The following is an 11339-nucleotide window of genomic DNA, read 5'->3' as shown; positions in this document are numbered from 1 at the left end:
AGTTGCGAGACCTAGAGTCCAGGCTTTTTGAAATGGCAAATGCGTGTTTGGAGTGGCCCGGGGGAACAGTTCCCCCCAAATGGAGCTCTTTGGCATCGCATGTTAGCCAGCAATTTTTCCCTGCAGCCCCCACGTCTGCAGCGCTGACATTTTAATTGCATTCGGACAAGGCTGCAGCTGCAGCTGCAGCTGCGACGATGCTGACATGGACACAGAGCGAACAGAAGCGAACAGAACCGTGCTCGGATACACAGCATCCACAGTTGTCGATGTCGCTGGCTCAAAATAAGAGCCTGATGCTGTTGGGGCCACTGACTTTTTGATTTGCTTAATCCCGTACGGTTCGAGAGAGGGCCAAGAGTGTTGGACCGGCTCGGACCGGACCGGACAGGGCTGGAAAAGAAATCCTTTTAAATATTTCAATAGGCGAGAGGAGGAAGACTCGGCAAATGCGCTCCGGTTCTGCACCCAATGGCAGCTCCATTTGGCCCGGCAATGACCATTAAGCGTACAATTTCCTTTTTGACGTTGCGCTTTTGCCTCATATCTTTTGTCTGTAGTCCCCGCCGTCGCCTAAGCAGCCGTTTCCTCCAGAGTCCGCCCCGGTATCTCCTTCAGAAGCTACAGATACACACTCCTCTGCCAGCCAGACAATGTAGCTAAATGTTTAATGAGCGCAAGTGCAGCGTGACGGCGTGGCAGAGGGGCAGCGGGGCAGCGGGGTGCCGGGCAGGGACATCGGTTTAGGCAGGCAAACAAGGAAGCGGCTGCTGCCGGCTAGAAAATGAGAACAACAGAATCGAAAGACAACATTTGGCCATATAAATAAATAAAACCCAGCTAAGACTACGAAAACGAATTGAAAAAAGAAACAGAAGAAGAAGGAGCAGCAGCAGAAGAACGGGGCCAAGTGAGTGTCTGCCCCATCCACCATGTGCCACCTGCCACACAGAAACAGCAACAGATACATATGTATTTATGGTTCACTGAACTGTTTTGCCACGAGCTTCACAAGCCGACTCCAATATTGAAAAGCCTTGTCCCTGCCTTCTGTTGTGTCTGAGGTGCAATGAGACAAAAAGAAAACCAAAAGATCATTCCTTGCCCTTGCATGGAGCATCTTCAATAATCTTCCACCTGCCCAAACTATATTTATCCTTTAATAGATATAGAAGGCATCTAATAAGGAAGAGAATCCCTTTGGCAGCAGGGTCTATAAGCATTTTCTAGTAATGGAAACACCCCGAAAGGTTTTGAACTTCCTGGGAGACGGAAGTTCATTGAACCCTCTGCATGTCCAGGGATTATGTGGTACATGGCCCGGCACAAGTTACTGCAGCTGCTGTTGTTTCATATGAGACTCATACGAAATTGTGTCACGTAGTTTATTTCGTCAGTTGTGCGCCATAAGGGAGACGGCATTCCGGAGAGTTCTGATGCCGAAGTCAAAGTTTCCTGCCAACTACAGTCGAAGTTTCTAATTTAATTGTAAACTCGAAATGTGCAAGGGCTGAAAATAAATCCCACGTGTATGTAATTTGATTTTCCACCTAGACGATGGTGATGGCCCGTCCAGTCCCGTGCCTTGACCTATGACAAGCTCAACCTTTGGGATTCGCTGGACCCGATGAATTCCCTTGACCAGTCAACGGATGACTGACCGTTGGCCACAAGTAAACATATCCTCGGGTATTTTTAGGTCGTTAGCGATTTTAATGAAATTAAGCTGAGTCAGTGAGCCACGAAAACGGGATACGACTGGCTCGGCTGGCACATTAGTTGCTATTTTTACCGCTGAATGGGGTCGCCGTTGCACTCAAAAGCGGAATTTAATTATCCCCGGGGAAAGGCCACGCCAGAAAGTGGGTTGAGGCAGGTGCCACATTACCGCAAAGACTTAACCCTTCAAATTGTTGGTTGTTTGTCAGAAGAGCACTGGAAAGATTCTAACCACACACTCACACACACACACACACAGTATGCCCCTCTACTTGACCCCATTTCGGCCGTGTCCCACACCGCCTCCCCACTCTCGTGTGACTTCCTTTGGCGGCGTGCAATTTAACCCAATCCCATTGTTGTTTTGGGGTCTCGTACTGCCAAAAGCGAAAGTTCATAATGGATATTGCTTGGTCACAGAGAGAGAGAGAGAGGCGTGGGTGCCTCAATGCAACTTTGACGGCGTTCGTTCAACACATTTGGGCGGGCTCTTTGCTGAAATTAGTTGACAATGGAGTCTGCATGCCAGTTGGGGCAGCTGGGGGAATTTGCAGCTGGCGGCGCTCCCCAACGTAGTATAAATGAAAAAGGAATGTTTACCTTTTCCCTGTGCCGACTCCTGTGCCTATGCCCGAGTCCGTACTCGATCCCGGACACAGCCTGTGTGCCACGCTGTTTGCCATTTCCGTTGTCAGCGTTGACTGGGCCAGCCTGAATATCGCCTTCTGCCTAGTCATCGCCCCAGGGCGTTTCAATTGACATTTTAATTGCTACTCGGCAGCGTTGCGTTGCCGTTACATTGCCGTTTGCCCCTCACTCTTTAGAAACCAGCGCGGAGGCGCCTGCAGCTCCTGACACTCCTTCTCTAGTGCCTTTTGATGTTGCTCTTGTGCCTGCTCCTATGGCTGCTCCTGTTTCGCTGCTGCCATCTGGCTGTTGACTGTCTCAGAGGCACTTCAATTGTGCGGCCAGCGGGGTCCCTCAGTGCATAATTTAATGTGGCTTAATGTTGGTTTATCTGCGCCAATTATTTACCATCAACAGCCAGCTCCGAGTCTGCCCCAGCTAGCGGGTCATTGACTTGACTGATGGCAGAGACAAAAGGGTAATTGCTAAACCACATAGTTCAGATAGGTGGGTGCGACACTCATTTGGGTATAGGTATAGGTTCGTATAGGTTCTGCCTGCCTGCACCAATTAATTTTCCAGCATCTCAGATACCGCTCCGTTAATGACAAGTTCAAGCCCAGGCCCAGATCATTGCGCTGCATAATTGCCTCGATTATGCCTGACAATGCTCCTGTGTTGTGCGGAGAAAGTGTGGGGCTGGCGTTGTCTGAATGTCACAACTTGGGAAGCTTTAAAAGAGCTCACCCCAGCGAAGCCCCTGCCGTGCCCTTAGCCAACTTAGCCAAAGCTTATTCGCGTCTTAAGACAGCCAGTCATTCCACACGTTTTAAGCGCAATGTCACCATCATGCCCCATCAATAACATATTAAACACCTGCCGCATTCGCACTTTTGCAAACTCATTCAATTGCCAGTCGAAACTCTCGAAAGTGGCCTCCTGCTGGGATTTGTTGGGATGGGAATCATATGCATGGCAGACACTTGAAGCGCTGCCAGCCGGGAAACCAGAAATCTGACATCTGACTGTCTCCCTTTTGGGCTTCTGCTATTCAAAATAGTTCGCTGTATTTCGCGTTGACTCGTTCGAAGCTGGTCGGGAATCCAGGTTGCCAGGTTTCCATGGGTCTAACGGAATATGAAATTTTGCCGGTCCGTCTGACGGCCGTCGGCGGATGTTGGTGCTGCGATTTCGAGTAAGTGAAATGCGCGTAAAAACTTTAATTAAAATGGAAACCCTACAATTGCATTGTGGCCACAGGGACAGCAGACTGGAGGGGGTCTACCGTCAACCATCTACACTCGCCGTCGCCGTCGCCGGGGCCGTCGCCATCCCCAGCCACGTTTTAATTAAATTATAAAATTCCCAGTTGTCGTTCTGGGCGGTCTCAAGATTCGCAGACGGCTGTGACCAACTTAAAGCCTGCCGAACATTTCAATTGAGTTGGTCAGGAGACGTGGGCCGTAATTAAATCAGCGGCGCAACATGGGCCCGATGAAGCCAACACCGAGACCGAGACTGGCCCATTGAGTAGCGATTTCAAAGGAAATCAAACACATAATACTCGTACTCGATAGCCCACTGGGAGTGGGGAGAAAGGGAAGGTAACTAAAACTGAAACCAGCTGAAACTGTCGCTGCAAGACGAAGAACCATGTAACCGAAGACGGGAAAAGACACTAATGAAAATCAATAATTCAGGCAAACAAAGGCCAGCTATAGTTGGCCTGTGGAGCGGACCTTTAAAAGCAACTTTCATGCCGGCTCCAACAATAAGAGCATAAATACGAGCAGAGTACAGGCGAGTACGTTGTGGCATGGGGAGGGGCCAATGAATGAGGCAGGCACCTCTTGTTGTCTTGCTTAAGCTGTGCAGCTGTCGGCTTTTATTCTTTCTTTGTTGTTTTTGCTGTTGCTGTTACTGTTGTTCTCGTTACTGTTTCTTTGTGGCTGCCCACGACAGAGACAGGGTTGGGGCTGGCTATGGGTAAATGGGGCAGAAAGTTGGCCCAGGCAAAGCAGCTGCAATCGATGGCGTGTCTATGACAGACAACAAGCGGTTCAAAGGCTATATAGCCAGCATTATAATTGCTCAGCAACCTCCCCCCACCCATACCCAGCTCTGACTCTAACTTAAATCCATTCGAGCTGGAGCAAAATAACTCTGCAGCTAAACCCAAAGCTGAAACTGAAACTGAAGCTGAAGCTGGTGTAGCCAAAAACTGGCTCTGAGGCTATAATTCGTCTTGTGTATTAAATAATTGAGCATATGAAAATGTAGCTGAGTGAATTCCTTGGTGCATTAGCCCGTAACACAGACTCGTACGCATCCGCCCCATGCCCATGCCCATGCCCACCCACACACAGCACCAGTACACAGTACACATGGCATGGTACTCTGACACGGACATGTTCGCATAGCATCGGAATCCGTAGCACACTTTCCAGCAGCATCAAGCAGAAAGTTTTCAGCATGTTATAAACTACATTACATTCTGGGGATAAGCAAAACAAATCTGCCCCCAAAAACAGATGGGGGAAATCCCCGTAGCAATGCCCAGGGTACTGCATTCTAATAGGAAACAAGCAAATGGGGAAAGAACTGCCAGTCGTCAGTCCTGAGAGTGCAAATAATTTTCTACTTTTCCGCATTTTCACAAAAACCTGACACATTGTTTCACACCTTGTGGCCTAGAAAGAAACCAGGAACCAAAAAATACTCTGGGTAATGATAATAATAAGGAAGGCCCAGGATACCAATGAAGTGCGGCTCGAATGACATGCAAACGTTTGAGTCATCGCAGCCCTTTTGCAACTCCCCGAACATGCATACACCTACCTCTTGGTATGCTTTTGTTAGTACATCTTCGATATATGTATGACGAGTTACCAATAAAATGTCTTTGAATGGAGTAAATTGACTTTGGCATGACAAACAGTTCTTGGAATGCAGAAACTGTAGGCAGGACTCAGGCAAGAGAACATTTTGTCTGCATGACTCGACTGTCTATTAGGCAGGAACTTAAACGTAGGACAGACTGCCTGTGTCTGTCTTCGAGTTAGTTACTTTATGGAGAATTTATGGTCTCATATTAGGTTCCTTTTAGCGTTGAAGTTCTTCGAAAGAGTTCGTTAAGTTCATGACTTTGTCTGCTTCTATTTATTGCCACATAATAAATTATGTGGTTTAATGGATATTTAAATGTTTATAGAGCATAGCACATTCGTGCGGATACATTGTCATAGTTATTATAGGAAAATAGCTTTTCTATTTTGCTTTCGCTGTGCTTTACTTTTTAATGGACAAATAAAACGCAGCTCAGACTTCATGTGAACACAAAGCCCCTTAAACTCGTATATATTTGCTTTCTCAGAGTTAATGAATTTTCTGACGTTTAAGCGATTCACGTGATAATGAAAATGATGCGGCAGTCTTGAGGATATAGGCAATAAAATAGTAATTGATCTGGGTTACACAGAACACACATTTATCCTTGCCTCTGCAAATTGTTTAAACAGCCTCGAGTCGAACAAATATTTTGATATGCAACTTCAGTTGTTTACACAAAGCACAGTCCAAACAGCACACACCAATCGGTAGTTGATTTTGATATATGTGAACACATATTTATATTATAATTTATGTATACACACACACGTACATATGTCCGTGTTGTGGCTGTGATTAATGGTTGGCCATATTTTTACACTGCCGGCAATTAGTGCAAACGAAATCAAATTTGAGCAGGAAGGCAGTAAAAGCAGAAAGAACTTTTGGGTAATTCACAGGGAAATGAAGTCCAAGTCCAACCAGTTCTCAAATAAAACTCGCTAGGCATATACATATACTTATATGTATTTACTTAATAATGGTGTTTAAGTGGAAAAGTAGGAAAGTGGAGAAGGCCAGGCCGTGGTTGGTCCGCTGCATAGTTGCCATTTTATTTATGACACTTGCCGGCTACGCCTACCAGCAAAAGATAATAACGAAGCGATACACACACTCAGACGCCTCGGAGCCCCGCCATTACTCTCCCTCACTCTCTCTCTTACCCGCTCTGCCAACTAGTCTCCAGGGCACAACTCGCAAACAGAAACACAAACAGCCACAGCGGCTGTCAAGGGGGCATAAAGTGGCGAAACATGCAAGTGAAAGTGAGAGTGTAAGTGGAAATGGAAATGAAATTGGCCGACTGGCCAAATAATTATCTCAGGGCAAAATCTTGGCCAACAGCAGCCAGCAGCGTGGCCAGGATCTGGGCTCAAATCAGTGCCGGCCTCTCCAAGTCAAGTGTCTATCTGTCTGTGGATGACCCCCGCCTGTTGTTTTGTATCAGCATAAGAATTATGCTGATTATGAGGCTGCTCCATGGGGGCCAAGCCGAGGGCGTGCCGCTGCTGGTACACGCCCTGCTCTGAGGCCAGAGCACATGTCGCAGCTTTAGTGCTCCTTGGTGATCCATTGCGACTCCCAGGGAAAGTGTCAAGGTCGCTGCTCGACTACTGCCATTAGCAGGCGTAATTTGCTTAATTAGCTGATGGAAAGTGTGCCTCAATTGCTCGCAGCTGGGTGATTCTGCAGGCAGGCAGCACTCCTGCTTCCTGCCAGCAGCACTCTCCAAATGCACTCGACTGAAGCGCCACTCCACGGGGTGCGCTAAATTGGCACACGCATTAAAAGCAGTTTCAGCACATTGCTCAAACGCCGTGTGTCAGCCAGGCGCAAACATACCGAAACCCAAACCGAAAAGGCTTAAAGAGCCATCCACATCATTTACCATTTAGATGCACAGATAGAACGATGTACAACACCGAAATAGTCGTAGGCCCAATAAATCCTAAACGTAAACTACATAAATTAGAAATTTTTGTATTTATGTGAACGCTGCTCGGGGGATCATTGAAAATGCGAGTCACGTAGGCGACTTTATAACCGCAACTAGGCGAAACCTTTTGCTGATTAGGACGTGACCAGACAGGATATATATAAGTCTGTGTGTGTGCGTGTTGTTTCTGCTCATAAAATTATTTTAAATTATTTTTGATAATTGAATGAAGCGCACAGGAAAAGGGAAAATGATTTAATGCTGAGGCACCAAATGGATTCTCTTTCCGGTTTATCCGCGCATGCGCCACATCCCGCATCACATATCGCTGAGAGCTAGAGCCACAGACAGAGCAGAACCACACGGCGGAGCTAGAGGAGATACCGCATCGGGCACGTGCACTTTGTTTACACAAAGTAATGAAATTTCAAGAACAAGCAGCTACGAAATTGGCTGCTTTGTATCCTGTGTGTGGCCTGCGAGCTGCAAACCTGGGAGTGCCGAGGCAAAGCAGAAATTGCGCATAAATGCGGCTAATTGCATTAGACAACAATGTAGGCAATAATCATTTGACAGACATCAAAGGAACTGCCAAGTTCTGCTATTGTACCTTAATGCATATTGATGAGCCGCGCAAGGCGTTCCATTCTGGATGATACTAAAAGGGATAGTTGATCCTCTTAATGGCCTGACAGATGACCTCGGTTTCGGTTCTGCATTGGTATCTTTATGCATTTTATTCATCTAAATCCCGGCATCCTTGGCTGCTCAACTCAACCGTGCCTCGACATTTTATGAATATAAGCTGGGGAGTTGGTTTGCTTCGTGGCAGCATAAATTATACCGCATGCATTTATTTCGGATGAATTTTCCTACACTTTTCTTTTTGCCTCTGTGAAATGTGCAACCTTGAGTGCGGAAAATGTAAAATACCATGTCGAAACAAAAACCAGCTGCAGCTCAAACAGAGGAAAAAAGGAAAAGAGCAAAAGCTCAAAGATGCAGCAAGCCTGCAAGGTCACTCGCTTGGAGAACTTTACTTTAAAGAGAAATTTAAGTGCTCGAAATGTGAGCTTTAAGTTCCAATTAAATATGAATTTGCAGGCACGCAAAACCTGTCCCAGTCACATGGCCTAAAACTTTCAAGTATATGTCCCAACAAAATACGAACAAAATACTTTTAATCCCAATTTACATAAATATTTATGCTGATGGCGCTTAAATTGCTAGCAGCCCTCACACCAGTTTGTGTTAATGCGTCTTAATCTTTAATGAGGCAAGTTTCACGATTCGCGGTTTGGTTTCTAGCTGTAGCCCTAGCTCTAGGTCCTGGTCTGGGCACGGTTATTGCCGGGCTCTTGTATTTCCCCGGTGTCAGTGTCGAGTACGTGTAGCCAGCCAGCATGACCCCATGGCAGTGGCAATGGCAATGGCAATGACTGCTGCCATTGTAAACTACTTTGGCCAAAACAACTGAGTGCGAGCTGCCAGATACAGTTCATGAGATCTAATTATAAAGATAAACTTGCTATGCGTGTGCAGCATTCAAATGTGCCAGGAAATCAGAGATACACAGATGCTTAGATGCCTTTCTCTGGAATAACAAATCGATGAAGAGCAAGATGTTGATGAATTGCTCTAATATTTTGCCTTGACCTATGTTGCATTTGTACAAAATATACAAGATATTTTTGCATAAATCTGATCAAAATAACAAGCATTTAATTACGTTTGCGCTGGGATATTTAGAAATTAAAGCTGCAGGCCAAATTTCTTCGTCGTTTATTAAATTACAGTGTGGTTAGGAAACTTAAATATGATATACTTATACATCCCCTGCCGCTGCCTGAATCTCACACTTCATTAAACACTTTGACACGCTGCGTACTTTGCTGACAGCAAACTCCGCACAAAAGATAACAAACCAGCCCCAGCAGAACCAGAGGCAACATCGCCTCATCCCCAGAGCTACTTTGCGCTACTTCTCTTAATTGTTCAACATTTTTCAGAAACTTTGTTTAGTACTTCCCATGCCCTGCCTGCCTCCACACACACACTCGTCGCACTCGCACTTGGGAAATATACGAAGTTTATATCGGAGAGCTTTTAGGGGCATTCGCAGATCGCAGTTTAATCGACTGATTTGGAAGTTTATTGCAGTCCGGCATCTGCTGCGCCTTGTGCCGGTATGAGGGGGAAATGGAGCCGGACACGAAGGTATTTAAGCGTTCTGCGTGCTCAGTCCAACTCCATTGTGGCTCCAGTGTGCTACTTTATTTGTGTGTCTCCGCCGGACACCGCACTTCGTACTCTGAAACGGCGGCAATATAAATGGACTTCCGTGCATAAAGCGGATAACGCGAGGTTGGCACGGGGTCGGGTCGGGTAGGGGTCGGGGTCTCCCCAAGACAAAGCGCCACTTCAAAAGAGTGCTTGAATTTATTGGGCCGCATTTAAATGGCTGGCAATTGCGAATGCCTTATGCTGTCTCGCTGCGGACTCAATTCTGTCATAAATATGGTAGTAATTTCAACACAAACTTCGACGCAAAATTGTGGCCTGCAAATGTGCGGCAACTGGTAGCTCCGGCTCCGGCCCTAGCTCCTACCCTTGCTATGACTGCCACATTGTCCTTGACCATCGCATGAATAATTATGCAGTGGCAGGATTGGACGATGTCCTTGCGACAATGCGTATAATTAAGCAAAACCGCAAAAATCGCACAATTTATGCAGCAGGCGCAGCATATTAATGGCTGCTTATTGAGACGGCAGCACGGACTGAAACGAAATTTGCATTAAAACTGATTTACGCATTTGTCGTTGTGGTCGTTATTCCTGCCTGTCCTGTTTGTTGGCCTTGTTTCAGCCATGTTTGCTGCTAATGCCATGCTCGTTGATGCCTGCTGCCTGCCGCCTGCTGCCTGATGCTGCGGCGGCACATGAGAAATTTGCATAAATTTTTGCGCAACCAAATGGCAGTTTTATCATGTACTTGAGCCACAGCTTCAACAGCATTGTCATAAAGTTTTCCACTCAACTGACGGAAGCACTCTCGCATTTTGAACAGCGTAAAGTGGGAATTGTTCTAGTTGTTGATTCTGCCTGTAAGCAGTATATGATTAGTGCATGAGAAAAAGTAATTATTAATAGACCAAATAATTTATTCGGAGCAATATTCGAGTTTGGGTAGGACTAAACTCTTGTGCAGTATTGGGTATTGTTTTTTTGTCTTGGCTTCAATTTCATTCAACATTCCACTCTGCACTGAATTAATTATTGCTGCAATTTAAATTGATGTTTAAATGATAAGTATTTAAATCAAAATCAAACTTAATAAAACGGGAATCAGATTAGACAGAAAATGTAATTATTTCATAGATTTATGAATATATTGTGTACCTCCTACAGGCATATTTTCATCTATAAATATGATAAGTTGAATCAGTTAAGTAATTACAAAATCAATTGAAACGTTTAACGACAATCACTTCCTTTGAGCCATGAATGTTATCACTTACGGCTTACAGGTCCAATTTCCTTTATCCATATCGACAATTGAAATTAACTTTTCCCACCATATTCTCATCAGCTTTATTGGATACGCTCTTTATGTTCATTGCGCAGTGAAATTAAATTCTTTTCCATAATTATTTATTATAATTTACATGGAGACTCAGATGAATAAGTCGATGCTGAGAACCTTTTTTGGTTTCATTAATATTTAATGCGCCTGAAATGTAATTAACTTCGGAGCACAAATGCCCTCGGCCAAACAGCTCAAAGAAGAAGAATGAAGAGATCTGAAGACTCTGCTTTTATTTTTTGTTGAGCTTAAACACGATTTAGGACATTGGAAACTCGTTGGCTGGTATCAATATTGCATGGGCAGATAAACAGTTGAATGGCAGCTCACAATGGCATCGATAAAAGGCAATGGCATCGACGCTGAGATGGGACATTCAAGGAGAAAACTTACCACACCATTATATTACACTCTGACCGTGTGTCGCCATTCCCAGCACGGGACGGGGCACATGTGATTGTTTTTTCATGTCAACAAAACTTGGCTCTCTATATTGTCCGTGCTCTTTGGCTCACACGTGCTCATTACTCTCTTCTCACCTGCTGCCCTTGGCCGGACGTCAAGTCTGTTAATGGCTTTAATG

This window comes from Drosophila subobscura, chromosome O (assembly GCF_008121235.1).
Source record: "Drosophila subobscura isolate 14011-0131.10 chromosome O, UCBerk_Dsub_1.0, whole genome shotgun sequence".
Lineage (NCBI taxonomy): Eukaryota > Metazoa > Arthropoda > Insecta > Diptera > Drosophilidae > Drosophila > Drosophila subobscura.
This window is presented reverse-complemented; position numbering follows the sequence as displayed.